Below are 15,909 nucleotides of genomic sequence, written 5' to 3' on the forward strand. Positions count from 1 at the left end.
CTGGTTAACCCTTTGTTCCCCACCCTTCACTTGAAGAAATCTCCCTGCAACTTGGCCTTAGCTCAGAAGGAATCCAGGTGTTCAAGGTCACTTGCAGTATAAAAGCACTTCTGCTGGTTGAACTTCCTTCAGAAATGACTGGGATAGCAGGGGTTTCTGTGAGCAGTGAAGCAGTGGCAGAAACATTAAAGACTTCAACTGAAGTCTGTGGCATACCTGGTCTTTTGAAATGTGTTTGGGAGAATCTGAGGGAAGGCGGAGATGTCTTCTCTTGGGCCTCTGAAATGCTCTTCATCCTGGGTCCATCTTGCCATCAGTAAGATGAGGCATCAAGTTTGTCATTCTGCATTTCCCCTCTTAAAAGGAGATTAACTGAAGGACCCAACAGGACCTACAGGGAGCTGCTAGGTGGAATGTGAACAGGCCTCCTGGGACCCACTAGGGCAGCATGAACCTCTGCAGACAGGAAGCAGGTCCTGGTGGTTTGAAAGGCTGTAGTTCAACAACTGAAGGCTGAGTGATTGTGCAGTAAGATGCAAGATTAGTTTACAGACTATCCAGTGTTAGCAAGATAATTTTTATGGTTAACAAAGCTTACATAAATTCTGCTTTGCCAATTACTCATCTGTCTGGAAGTTGTTATACTAATGTTTAAGGTCTCATTTTTGAATGGAGTAAAATATTGATTAGTGAGCCTCAATGGAAAGGAAATTACCAGGTGCTGCAAACATGCAGAGCATAGAAGCCTTCCCTGTCAGAGATATGTTTGACATGGAACTGCCCTGGTCAAGGACAATCTGGTATTGCATGACTGCATGCCAATAAAGACCACCCATGTCTCTGTCACGGCTACTAACTCATAATGGCAGTAAAGAATAAGAACATCATAAGATTAAAATGTAACAGTCCCTGGATAACCATAACCAGTTACTCCCATTGGTGCCCTGCCTTTGAGCAGTTCTGAAACTGCAGAAGAGATACTGTCTGTAAAACAGGAGCAAGTAGTGAGCAAACATCCCCTGGCTGCCAGAATCAGCCAGGAAAAAGTGGAGGTGTCCTTCAGGTTTGAGCTAGAAAGTAAAGAGATCCATCTTCATTGTGTTATATGTTTAAAAGGTCAAAGTAAGACTGATATTATTTGTAGTATTCAGACTTCTTCTTCTTTAGGAATTATATGATTTTTAGTCCAACCAATTCCCAGCCAATAGTTCATTAACTATTTGGACTGTTTGAAATGATCAAGTACTAATTTACATGTTAATATAGCTTAACTCTTAATTTACTGATAATGATTATGGTACTTTTGCAGCTCTCTCAGCCCATGAACACAAACTAAAGGCAAAAACCGAAAGGTAAAAGATCGTAGGACTGTTTGAGAAACAACCTCCCCTTACCCCACCCTATAATATACAACAACTTAAAAATAGCCACAGCAAAACTTCCTGAGAGCTGTGGTGGTGGAACAGCAGATTCAGCTCCTCTTTTGAAAGGTGTCTACAGTAGAGACTACAGCTGGCTGAACTCATTTGGTGGAGTGGTGCTCAGGAGGGCTGGGTGCTAGAGTAGAATGAAAACTCAGACTCTTTGGGTGGATTTGTTGAGGTGGAAGTGATCCAGCCACGTTTTGTCTTAAGGAATCTGCAATTCAAACAGGAAGGAAAATTCTCTTTCATCACCAACTTCAAAGTAATTTCCAGTAGTCTCTTTGACTGGCTTACTGACTCTGCCTTTTGTTGTCAGAGAGGAAAAGAAGTCCAAGAGACATAGCTTGCCTTAAGAAACAAAAGGCTGTACAGTGAGTCTCATTTAAGTTCCCTGTGATTATTCCTTACTTGGCAGCTTGTTTCAAAGCACCTCTTCAGCTATTTTACATGCCTTCATTCCTAATATTGTCTATGATTATCCTGTAAGGTCCTGATCTCCTAATGCAAAGCTTCTCCCGTGCAACAGAGCACAAAGGAACCTTCCTGTATGTCTTAAATGTTTTACAAGCAAACTCTGATAGGTGTCTGCAAGTTTCATGTACTCCATGCCAATTCTTGCTGCATCCCATGGCCTTTCATGCAGCCTGGGAATGTGTGCAGAGCATGCAAAAGTTGTGCTCAGCACTGTACAGGGAAGACCACAGATATCCTTCTCTCCTCATACTCTGCAGCATATCTCAAGCTCTACCAGATACCCAACAGCAGATTCACTATTATGTTGCCCCTCAAATGCCACAGAGATGAAGCTAGGAGCAGGAAAGTCCCAAAACATTAAACTCAGGCTTCTAAGATTGGTAATATTTGGTGTAATTTTTTTTGGAAAGGAAAAAAAGTAATTAGGAAAGCTTTAATCTCAAATTATTTGATGGGAAGTTTAACAGCAAACTGGCAAGCTTCTGAACTGGCAATCACTTCTGTGCAGGGCAGCATTCAGAGCATGAGGATGAGTGCAGAGCCTTGGCAAGTGTCAGCAAGTGAGACGGGAAACAGCTGCAGAAATCACTTTGCCCACATTTATTGGAGTTTAGCACCACCTAATGTGTGAGTGCTTTGCATTCAAGCACTTCCCAGCACGGCCAGGATGAAACAGCCTAAGTGGAGCTAGAGAAAGCCTCTGGCATCAGAAAGCATTGAAATTTAATCCATTGTCTACTTGGTTCCTTCTTGTTCCCTTACTACGGGAGAAGAACCGAGGAGCAGGCAGCTCTGCTGTGAGCAGACCTGGAACAGTTAGGAGGCAGAAGAGGCAGGAGAACAGGGAGACTAGGGACACCAATGGTGACAGTCCACAGATGAGATATAAACAGGCAAAGACCATTTTTCACTCAGTCAACTGACACAGCTGGGAAGAGTTTGCAGCCCTCTCCTGGTTGTTTTCATCTGGGCTACTTGATATTTGTAGGCTTAAAGCTGACAGATGGCCACTCCTGCCGTTTTGGGAGCAGCAGATGTCAAGGGGACCTGTAAAGAATTTCAGGACTGCTCTGAGTCTGGAATCAATTTGGACCATCCAAAAATTGCAGGAATTGCCTTAGAAACAGCTTTGCAGGGATTGAGAGATGAAAAAAGTACTTACACTTCTAAATTAAAGCTGCAAGTGAAATGATTCACAGCGCCCTGCAGGAGCATGGGGCTATTTTAGCACAAGTAATTCAGTTGAGCTCCAGTGATATTTCTATGCTTTTAACTTCTTTAGCCTCCAAAGAGTTATGATTGTGAGAATATTGTCTACAGTAATGTAGCAGACACAGGGCCGGCTACGGCTCCGTGGAGGGATGTTTAAAGATAGGAATTTGCTGAGTCATAGGAATTGAACCAGGAGTCCTCACTCTGGTCCTCCAGGCCTGCTTATCTCTCTGTGACCCCATAGGCTAGTCTCCCTAACCCTTACAATTGGTCAGTTTCCAATCCTCCTTAACCCTATAAAAGGGGCTGTCTTGGCCCATTTTCTTAGAAGAGCTGCTTTCAGACCCTTCGCAAAATCCTCAGAATAAACCATCGTGGAACTTTCTGAACCCAGCCTTCTCCTCTCTCATCTTCGTCTGCCTTCCAGAAGCCACGGCCAGCCACAGTCCCTATGAGCAAGCTAAGAGCTGAAACCATAAAAGAGCTGATTTTCACTTAGAGCTGACAATCACTAAGCTTGCTAGGGGCCACGGCTGTGCTACAGTCTGGCCTAGGGCACCCCAGCCCCCGGAGGGCTGAGTTATCCGGCCTTGAGACTGCTTGCCTGGGGCGCTTTAACCCTATGGGGAACCAGCTATCTGGCTAAGAAGTTAGCCCCTGTGGCTTCATTATTTTACACAGTAATACTTGGGAAATCAAAACGAATGTGCTGATAAGCTGTTTCTCCCTCCTGTTACAATTAGGATATGCAGACTATGGGACTAAATTATAAATTCAGCAAAAGAAGATAAAAGAAAGGGTTTGGGTTTCTGACGCATTTGGATCTAAATAAACAGAAGAAGAGAGGGGCTGAAGTGCTGCCATGTTTGCCAAGGGTCCCTGGAAAAGTAAGCACTGAAGAGCCACCCACAGCAGCCACTTCTTCTTACACACAGAAGCTGGAACAGCTCATCACACCTGTCTTACAGAGCACAAACTCTTCATACACCCATACTTTGAGCTGTTGGACATTCCTTAAAGTTTAGCACTTGGGCCACATATGGGGCAAACAAATGTTTTGTCCTCTGGCCTGGCTAGGAGCCACCCTTGGCTACAGAAACCATTGTGCTCTTAACATACTGTGTCTAAAAAGAGAAGAAGCCCAAAGCTTCCATCTGCTTCTCCCCTAAGACAGAAAGAGGACACAAAATAGGCCAAAATGACAGCTGCTTTTCAAAAGACCCCACAAGGGATGATGTCAGGATGAGGAAATAAGTCCCTCAGGCAAAAATCCACCAGGGTGTCAGGAAAATGGTAAGAACACCTAACCCATTCAGAAGGCAAGTCTAGCAATATCCAGGCATACTCTCAGTTTTACCCTGGGTAGGCATCCCTCAGGACATCAGAATGCTGTTTTCAGTATCAAAAACCAGATTATGAAAGCATACAAACCTGAGCTTCCTCCCTGCTCCAAATCATTTGTTTCTGCTCACTGCTTATGTTTCACACAGGGGCCTGGGCAGCTCGACACAGCCAAGGGCATATGTGGAGCATCTGGAGATGGTTCCTACCCAGAGCCTCTTCCAGAAAGAGGGATTCCTCAGCTCCACTGAAAAACTGAGGAATGTGGCACTTTGGGGAGTCCTTTGGCCTCCCCAAAGTGCCACATCAGCCTTGTTATGAGCTAGTAAGAAGTAGGCTCTGGATTTAGTGGGGGTTGAACCAGAATAAAGAATGGGGTTTCAAATAAATATTGAAAGTTTCAGCCATACCAGGGTCATTCTAAGTCTGCCAGGGTCATTCTAAGTCAGCTTAACACACAGAGCCTGAATAACCCCCCCTGAGAGCACCATCTTCCCTCCACCAAGTGCACTTGCTAGCAAGGTGACTCAGACATAAAATGTGTGCTTCAAAAGAATTGTAAATTAAGGGCTTACAAGACTGTGACTTGTAGCATCTGCAATACTTGTTAAGACTTAGTGAATCAAACTTGACAGATTTTTCTCCCCAGAATCATTAAGTTCGGAGTAATCAGAAACTTGAAAATTACATGACCTCTTAGAGTATATGCTGAAAAAATAAAATATGTCTATTATTTTAGTACTAATGCTGCAGAATATATGGAGTTGTAACAAATGAAAGGGAAGTTTCATCTTTGTTAAGTCCAAAGTCAAGTGATTTTTAGCAGGCAGAAATTAATTAACATCCCTAGAGATAATTATCTATGTGCAGTTATGGTTCCCTGCATTCCTACCTCTTAAAAAATTTGATCCAATCTAATAGCAGACAATTCAGAAGTCCCTCAGCCCTTTAGATCTTGACAGCTCATGATTTTCAGCTAGATTCTTATAAATATTTTGGTGGTTAAAACAGAAAATCAGTTATGAGTCACAGCAAGATTGTGACTTTGTAAACCACTTTCAGGGACAGGACTCTCTTGAGGTGCAATGCTCTGGACATTTTAAGTCATTGATTTTAATTACCTTATCAAAGTACATGAGAAAAATATCTGTGTCTATGTAGAGCTCATCCTAGACATAAATAATTTTGTTAAGGGACAAATAATACATAGGAGAAGGCTTCAGCATTTCTCATTTATGTGACAGGAAAACCATAATTAAGTTTCATCCTGACTGATTTTTCTCCCCATTTGTAAAACAAAAAAACAAACTACAAGTGATCCTACTTATTTAAAAACACCCCTTTTTTAGCCTACATCATTTACAGAAGTTTGGTTGCCCACAAACAAACCACTGTAGTTTTGTTAGTCTTTTCAATAAACTCTGAAGCTACTATTCTTAAAAGCCAGGACTGTAGAACACCACTCACCAAGTCAGTATTACAGCCTGAACCAAAGAAATGAATTAATTTAATACAGTACTAGAAAAGCAGTTAATAAAACTATCAGACTGAAAAACACTGGGAAAATTCAGGGAGCCCAAGACTAGTTTTTAAAAATCATTGGAGCATCTTAAAGCACATTCTGCTCACCAGACTAAGGCAGCAGATGAGTCTGAAATTCACTGAAGCTTCACCTTGTCAAAGCCTTTAGTGAAATATTAAACCAGCTCTCAAGAAATACGTTAAAACTAAGGTGTTACAGGGCACATCAATAATTTGGGGCTCAGGGTTTGCATACCAACTCTGCCTGCATTTCCCAGCTAGCAGACTCCAAACCAGCTCTGGTTCAAAGCCCTGTAAAAGACCTCCATCTGTGCATCATTCCCTGGCCACACAGCCAACAACTTTTTAAAACTTACTTGTGCAAGACTACATGCACTCTCTGAAGATGCCATTATAAGTCTCTTTTTTTTACCTCAGCCATCACATTCCCAGCAGCACTGTCACACTGAGCAATACCAACAGCATCCTCTGAAGCCCAGGACCTTCCAGCATGTTCTGCCAAGATCCTCTCCCAACAAAGCTAAAAACCAAGAGAGAACAACAGTAAGATAAGCATAATCTACATACTATGGAGCATGGAACACACACCTTTGTCCTCAAACACTGTCTCCTACAGATACACAGGACCATTTGCCTCCAGAAGCTCATTTACCCCCACTGAGCTCCTTCCTGTTCAGTCCTCCCTGTGTATGACATCTTCCAAGAGGAACACAAGGGAGATGTAATGATCTATTAAGCCCTCTTTAATTAGTGTGGGGTTACAGAACTCGTGAAAAGAACTTCATTAACTGTGCAAATGAGATGGTTATTATGGAGAAGCATATGACCTCACTATATTTCTACTTTGAGAAAAAAACATAGAGGGGAATAGCACAAGAACTGGATTAATATCTCCTTCACCCAGATCATATTGACAGTTCTCCTTTAGAATGAGACAGAGCTCTCCAAAGCCCAGAGTGAAGGGGAGCTCATGCCAGATGTAATACAGCTGTACAGGAACTGCACTCAGGACTATCACTGAGTATCTTCTCCAATTTAAATGTACTCCAGAGTACATTTAAAGACAGACCAAACTTTCCAAAAGTTTGAATTCTGGCTCCTACACACTGAAACCTGAGTATCCTCCTTAAAAAAAAAACTCAAGCAATCTTCTTTTTGTAAGGCTTTTGCAATTCTCGTCTTGTATCAAAATACAGCCTGGAATGGAGATGTTTCAAAGACACACTTTCCATTTAGGCTGTGGCTGTAGATGCATTTGGAGATGAAATTAAGCAGGTACAAAACTCTGCTCATTTCAGTCTCTGTACAAGAGAATGGGATGTAAAACGAGGTTAACCACCTGTAAGGCCAGCTACCGTGAGTGCTGTTCAACTCAGCTATCTTTGAAATAGAAGTTTTTTCTGCAGCAGCTATCAAATCAGAGGGAATTGAAACTTCAGAATAATCCTAAGGAAATTGCAGCAGTGTGTCGCAGAACACCACTGCCTTTAAGAATGGTGGGTTTGCTTATTGCTGGAAGTGGCTGGAAGTCTTGTTGGTTCTCTGCATTTCTATAGCCTGGTTTGTCCTGAGAGAGACCTGCCCATGCTGTCCATGTGATTTGATCACGTGGACAGCAAATGCTGATTGGCTCTGGCAATTATTTCCTTGACATTATGGCTAACATCACCTGGAATTGTTATGGTTAATATATTTGGCATATGGAAAATGGTACCAGAATAAACCTGTCCTAATCCTGCCTTTAGTCAAACTTTGTATCACTGAATTTTGGGGTTGGAAGGTTTAACTGCAGGCAGAAGCTGGCTTTGTTTTTATGTAAGTGAAATGCCTCAAGGGTGTATTTCTCCCTCCATGCTTTTTTTTTTTTTTTCCCCTTTTGCTTGCACTTCTATTTTTAAAGAAACCAGTTAATAGAGGTTTTTTGTTTCATTGTTAATTCTGTATTCAAAACTCATAATTCCAGTAAAAATATAAAATTTCTCTTCTTAAGAAGATCATGAACTCAAATCGTACATAAACACAGACATTTTAAGTCATTGATATCCAAAGATTTTTTTTTTTTCTTTTAATGCACTTCTCACGTAATACACTTTTAAATTCTGATTTAGTAACTCCATTGCTGCACCTCCAGTAATGAGGCAGAACACACTATGCCAGATGCTGTGTAAAGAGAAAATAATTCCTGGTTTAAATAAGTATGAAGTGCAGTTTAGGTAAAATATTTCATGTGCCCTTCCCTGATGGTCGCCACAAGATGCCAGGAGTCGACTGCAGAGCCTGGAGCAGCCCCCGCTTCCCCTCTGCCAACTGCTGCAGCAAATGCTGCTTTTGCCTGAAAAGGCTCTTGTCCTCCGGGGCTGCTGCTCGCTCACTGCTCAGCATTGACAGCCACGGTGCGTTTTCCACCATGAACCAAAGGATTGTTCTCTGCTGAATATTGACATATGATGATGGTGCATTTTAAAGCATAAACCAGAGGATTGTTCTGTGCTGAGTATTAGCATATGGCTTTTGACATCTGGTCCTCTAAGAGCAATAAACTGCCAATCAGGAGGCACATTGGGTACAAGCATATTTTTTATCACTACCCGTACTAATCACCAAGATTAGTCCCTGCTTGGCAGTTGTGACTGACAAACACACCAAACCTATTCAAATATCCTCATCCATATTCATTTCCTTTAAAACAAATTAAATTCTCATGTAAAATAATCCTCAAATTCTCAAAAAAGCTGTTTGTTTTTTTTACGTAGGTGGCATGAGTTCAAAGACATCTGGTTAAATATGCGTAATTTCTTAAGAGCAAAAATTACAGCTTTTAATGGTGTTTGCCTTCCACTTCATGAAAATCTCTTCTAATGTCACTAGAGATCTGTGTAGCCTGGACAGAAGTTTCCTTTTCTAGCCCAGAGGGGTAGAAATGTCATCATTTTCAGAGCACAGCTGCTTTGTCAAGACAGTGGCACAGACAATTTGAATAACAAATAGTGAATTCCTGCAAGCATTTCTAAATCTCCTTTGATTGGAAAAAACCCCAAACCCTCAAATCTAAAACAACAAGCTATAAAGGAAGAGGACAGGATATGGATTATCATCCATTCATCCTGAATCTTTATACTTTTGGGGAAGGAAATAGGTTTTTCGCAAAGTGACCTTCAACAGCCAGTAAATACAGATCAGAGGAGGCCGCTTTTCAGTGGTTGTCTCTCAGAGGTGAGAGAGAAGGACATGCATTTTAAGCAGAGATTAATCTAATGAGCCATTGTATTAATAATAATAAAAAAAAAAATCTTCAAGCTTAACTGAATTGTTTCAGGCAGTCAAAGGCAGATGAAATTGAGAAGATGAAATAAAGCCAAAAGTGAAAAGTATTTAAGATAGAGTTGACTGAATTGCTATTTGTCATGGACTCCTTAGCCCCTCATCACTTGGAAAAAAGTAAAGAGAGTACAGAGACTCTAAGAAAAACTTCATGAAGACAATTAGTGCAGGAAGGAAGAGTTTAAAGGAGCCAAGGGGAACAGGTATAGCTGTATAGGTGTAACTTGGTTTGGCTTGCATATAGCATGGGCACGTGCTTCCTGTTGTACCATGGGTCTCCAACCTGTGATTCAAAAGAGCTGAATATATATATATATAAAAAGTAAACAAAGCAGCACAGAATTATTTGATACAGTTGGGTCCTTTTCCATCTTCTAGTAATATGTCACCTCTTTCTGGTGTGTGGTTTTGTCCATGCCCTGTTTTGGAACACTTTCTTCTGAATTGATTTAAGGATTTTCCTACTATCTACAGGTAATAGGAATTTTTATTCTAAAATTGTTTTCTTTGCTTTACTGTGACAACTCACTCAGAAGACTGTACTTCATTAGAAACATGGATATCTGTATTTGGCCTTACATGAAATAATTTTATAGTACAAATTATTTATCTGGAAGAATTCTTTCTTTGTATATTTGTAAGAATATAAATATTCCTGAGAAGAAAATATTGGATTATAGATTTTCAGGGTCTGTGCTTTCTTGCTACAATAAACTGTAAAAAAGGAATGATAATGGAATCCTCTAGATCAAAAGGCAGCCCAGATGCCATTTTAACAATTTCAGAGTATTGCCATGACCTTATAAAATGACTCGTTAGGAAATTGCAGCAGTGTGAGAACCACTTGTGATGTCCACTTTATGTTGCTTTGTCTCTGCATGCATAGGGGAGAATAACATGTCATTTTTCAAGTAACATATCAAAAGGAGACAGTGATTCTATGGACTTATGTCTTCCAGCTGCTCTCTCAAGTGCATACTTTGATGTCTAATCAAGGGTCAGCTTATGCTCCACTCTTTATTCTGGGTAAAAGCTCTACTAGAGTCTCTCTGATCTTTTCTTATTTTTGCAAAATGTATGGGAATTTCAGGTCTTTGAAACTTCCACTGTGTCAAACAAATTCAAACTGAAGGAAAGAATGGTAGAGATACTTACAGTCCTGCAAACTTTGCTGTTGCAGAAAATCGGGATGACGAGACAGATTATTCCCTGTCAGAACCTACTGGAAAATATATTGGAACGTAGAAAATATGCTAGAATGCCCTTAGACACGTGTTTTCTACAGTCTCTAACCTCACTAATGTTGCCATTACTTACATTGCAAGAAGCACTAGAAAAAGTTTTTCAGATTTTAGCACAAGCCAGCCAAGACAGAGTGCAGGAGACAACTGTGTGCCCCCATTGATGTTGTCGATGGACCTGACAAGGGCTGATCACTCGACAGTGTAAAGAATGCTCAAAAAACCAATCCAGCTTCCTTGTATCTTTCCCAAATCCAAATGAAGACAGCTCTGTAGAAAAAGAATGAATCCCCATTTTCCTTCTTTTGGGAGTCAGGACAGGCACTAGACCTCTAGGCAGATCCCACCATCCTCTTCCTTGGCCACTCACTAATTTCTCTGTGGGAGCTTTTGATGGTCTGTGGGAAGCCTTGGAGCAGCAGCCGTCGCCAGGGCCGAGGGCAGGCTGGGAGGCAGCAGCGATGGGGGCTGTGTGTGCAGCCGGGCTGGCTCCGGGCGCTCGCAGGGCGCGGGTGGCAGTGCCGCGGGTGGCGGTGGCAGTGGCAGTGCCGCGGGTGGCGGTAGCAGTGGCAGTGCCGCGGGTGGCGGTGGCGGTGCCGCGGGTGGCAGTGCCGCAGCCGCACCGCGCGGTGGCACACGGCGCACACGGATGCGGCCGCAGCCTCCTGCAGAGACGCAGAGGCAGGAGGGAAGCGCCTGCCCCCTCCCTGCTGCAGCTGCACAGTTTACTGGGCTGCCGAGGGGATAAGACTAGTGAAAACCTTTCTTTCTAGAGAAGAAATTCAATCTCCCTATCTGGGAAAGGAAGAATACCACTAAGCCTGTTGGAGAGACGGGGAGCATCACTTACTACCACTGCACATCACAAATGGCTAACAGGCATATTCTGGATAAAAAAAAAAAAAAAACAAAACAACAAAACACAAAGATGAAATCAGAAACAGCATTTTTGTCCCTTCTTTTATAAGGATAAATCTTGGGAGGCTAAATTGAGCCTTCCCTCGATTACACCTCCTATTTATGAGAGAATTTGCTACCTAAATGACTGCTTGGTTGTTAAGGCAGAGAGGCTTGATTGACAACAAGCAGTCAATCAAGCATTACATTAATCCTGTCAGTGTATTAATAGGTAGACAGACAAAAAGACAGAAAGAAGAAGGGAGAAAAGTGCAGGTATTTATCATGGTTTAACCCTTGTCAGCAATTAAGCACCACAGTGGGGTAGGGGACAGAATTGGAAGAATAAAAGTCAGGAAACTCCAGGGTCAAAGTAAAGACAGTTTAATAGGTAAAGGAAAAGCCTTGCACACGAGGACACCAAACCAAGGAATTCATACACCACTTCCCATGGGAAGGGACATGTTCTGCCAGTCCCAGGACAGCCAGGCTCCATCACATGTAATGATGACTTGAGAATACAAATTCCATGCCTATAGTCATCTCCTTGTCCTTCTTCTCCCAGCTCTATGTGCTGAGCATGATGTCATATGGGATGGGATATCCCTGTGGTCAGCTGGGATCAGCTGTCCCTGCTGTGTCCCCTCCCAGCTTCTTGTGCCCCAGCCTCCTAACTGGAGGGATGGGGTGAGGAGCACAAAAGGCCTTGACTCTGTGCAAGTGCTGCTCAGCAATATCAAAAACATCCCTGAAATATCAGCACTGTTACCAGCACACATCAAAAAGCCCCAAAGTATTTACTATGAGAAAAATTAATTATGGCAAAATAACTAGGAAGAGATGTAGAACATTCAACAAGGAAGTCTTGAAATGCTCTTGCATTCACTCATGGATTTTTTTAAACTTGTGGAGAGCAAGGGCAGAGGGCATCTGTCATCAACTAGATTTATCTCTGGGCATCAGGCAACAACACAAGAAGAGTAATTTCATCCACCTCCTTACTAATCCTAGAATGATCAAATCACCTTCAGTGCTTCTGACTTCTTTGAGACAATTCTGCACATCAAAGACGGCCTTGCTGGCTAATTGTTAGCAAAATATCAATTACTGTAAGATGCTCAAGGAGAAATACTGAATACTAAGTAAAATGCAGGACTGTTTTTTCTGCCTTGCGTAATATTCTATTCCTGAAGCCTCTAAACATTTAATGAAGTGCATCTTTTACTTCATGCTTTAATTTTTGTGAAGGACTCATATTCCATCAGGAAGTTAAATTGGGATTCAGAACCAATTGTTTCTTGATAATTTCAGTCTAATTAAGTAGCTACAAGGAATTAAGGCAAATTCTGAAGAAAACAGGAGCTCTGATGACCTTATGACTTCAGAAGTTCTTCTAGGCCCCAGGCAAAGCCAATACTATTTTTGATCCTATAGCCTACCATTTTTTGCATTTTCAAAGCACTCTGAAATGACACAGCAAGGGTTCCTGTTTGTAGGGTGCATAAATTTTCAGAGTGTAGTTTTCCTTCCATGTTCCTGAAGATTTACTGAGCAATGAGTTAGGAACAGCATGAAACTTGTGCAGCTGGCACTGTGACAGCCGGGAAGTCAGCTCTGTTGGTGCTGCTTATCTCAAAGCCTGTGTGTGTACCCAGCCCACTGCTCCACTGCCACTTTCCATATGTGAAGAGCTGTGGTGCTGCATGTTCTCTCCCTAGGAGATGGGACTTCTTACTCATGGTAACCTTTATCTCTGTGAGGCATTTGAGCTGCGAGGAGAGGATGGCAACCCTTCCATTCCTGCGCTTGTGCCTTTCCTTGGCAAAGTGTCACTCAGTTTTGGGTTGTGCTGCTTCTGCTGCAGTTCTGGCATACTTCACAGGAGGCACAGAATTACAAGGTTTACAGGATGCTTTATCACTGCAGACAGTCTTTTCCTGTGCCACTGGCTGTATTCCTCTCCAGTTAGAATAAAAGAGAGCAGAAGCTCCTATCTGCTTCTGCTGGGCATGTGACTGATCCTCTCACCTTGTGCTCCTTAAATTTCTCAGTGACCTTGATTTCACACAGAAGATCGCTAAAGCTGTTGTTTTCTGTTTTATGACTTGTCTACCTATTTGTGCCAGGACTGAAAAACTTTCAGTCTTTTCCTTTTCGCTAAGTACCACTCTACTTTTTTAAATAAAAGTCCAGTTAAAGTAAATCCTTTTTTCTTTTTTTTTTTTTTTTTAAAGGGATTATATCATGCAGGTATTAGCAGGGAACTAAACTTTGTCATTCAGGAAGTTCTTTTACTCTTACATTTCTGTTAAGATGATAAATCTTTGTTAAGCTGTATTGGACTTGTGTCTTCATCCTGAATCTGAAATTTGCTTCATCCAAAGTACAATGAACTAATTTTGAGTTCTTGAGCCCTTCACGTCATACTCAGGTTTTCATTCTGTTACACAGGATGAAAACTCATCTGAACCTGTCTGAAAGCTAATATAGCTGGCTCAGATTCTGAATCTGGGAAAACATACTGAAACATTGTGTTGAAAAGAAAGCTTTAAATAAAATTACAAGACATGGACAGCATGCTTCTTTTACATCGGCATCCCTCTAATGTGTGTCTATACATGACTGAAAGGCAAGGATTTTGGTAGGAAAGGCAAAGATTTTTCCTTCCAAGCAAGTCCTAAGAAGAGTAAATGTGGTAAAAATATATACATTCTGGTTTGTTCTTTCTGACACATGCCAGACAGGGGACCTGTCCCTGGAAATTATATTTCATTAAGAGATTCACATTTCCTTGAAGGTGGAACTCAGATGCAAGTAGCTGATACAGTGAATGTTCCTGAGCAAATCTATAGTATGAGAAACAGAGCATTAACAATCCAACTCAGCTGGTGCTACTCCCATTCTGGATTTTGAGTCTTGAAATACTTTAAAGTATTAAAGACTCTACTGAAGCTCACTGGGCTCAAGTGTGTTCACTTGTTTTTAAAGTTCGTTTTTACAGGTCTAAAGGGAAGATGTATGAATGTGATCAAATACTACTTAAAAGTTACAAATCAAAGTAAAATGCCGTCCTGGAGACTGTGAGATTTCACAAAGGTCTACAATGTCAGTCTTAAAACTTTGAATGAGCAGGTGTCTCCATTGCAGCACGTGGCAGTGCAGCACCTCTGCAGAGCAGGAACAAGGTGTACAAGTAGGGCTGGAAACAGCCCCCAGACACTGGTGCACATTGAACCTCTGAGTCCTTGCACCTGGCAAACTTTGAGGCCATTGCTGTACCAGCAGTGTCTGCCTCCTTCCCACCTCCTGCAGTGTGAGGTATCTCTGCAGAGCTGTGCTGGCAAGGAATATTGCCATGTTGTTCTCAGCCTCAGGCCAGTGTTGTAAAGGTCAATGTAAATAGCTCCTTAGTTACCCCCTCAAAGACTCCAATAAAGCACTGCAATAACGAAGTTGCACCAGACTGCCCTAGGACAGAAATGCCACTGACACCTGGCAAAACTGATGATCATCATCATTCTAAACAAATTCTAAGTCATTCCAGTGACCTGTACTCATAGCCTCTGCCTTGATCCCCCTTCCTTCCAAAGAAAAGGGAAATATGATTTGGTGTTAGATATTACAAAATCTGGATTTCTTGAGGAAATAACCACCCTTTTCACATAGGGGAAGTGCAGGAGGGTCAGGAAAGGCTCTCTTGGCAAGGGAAAGCCAAAAGTTGCTTACTATATTGGGTTTCTGTGCTGAGCTGTAATTTCCTCTTGAATAGCTCTGAGGGATTTTTTTTTAAGCTTCAGTGGTGGGATTTCTGTATTTATGATCCAATCAGTAACTATGACCCTTTAAACCAACATCCAGCATTAGTCACTGAAAGAAACCTGGGAAGTTAACCACAGAGCAGTCAAAGAGAACTGATGGAAAGGCTCAGACAGTTCACTAGGTAGAGCTCTAAAGTGTCTCTCCCCCCCTTTTTTTTTCTGAATCTTTCTGCCTGGTAATTATGTAGGAATAAAAATATCTTATTTTGTGAAGCATGAGGAGTGGGGAAGGGATTTAAGGCTGCCTGACTGAGGGAATGCTACACTGGAGATACTTCAGGCTTTGGTTCTTAAAAAATTCAAACTGATTGACCTCAAGCCCAACATAGACATTTAACATTTTATAACTGGAGACCAAAATACAGAAACTATGTTTATTTAGGATTAGCACTTTTGAAAAGAGCAACTGATCTGTTTTCATGCTGTGGGAATGGGAAAACTCTAAGGAAAGGCTGTTGTGCTTGAGAAAGATTTGGGTATCTCATACAGAAGGCTGGTATGTATTAATGTGAATAGATACTTATGAAGTCTAACTGCAAAACTGGCTCTTTTATATCACTGGGTATTCCTACTTTCAACTGCAAAGATTTATTGGAAGACATATTTTTCAAGGTATTTTAGATACTGCCAATTCTAATC

This window comes from Haemorhous mexicanus, chromosome 8 (genome assembly GCF_027477595.1).
Source record: "Haemorhous mexicanus isolate bHaeMex1 chromosome 8, bHaeMex1.pri, whole genome shotgun sequence".
NCBI lineage: Eukaryota > Metazoa > Chordata > Aves > Passeriformes > Fringillidae > Haemorhous > Haemorhous mexicanus.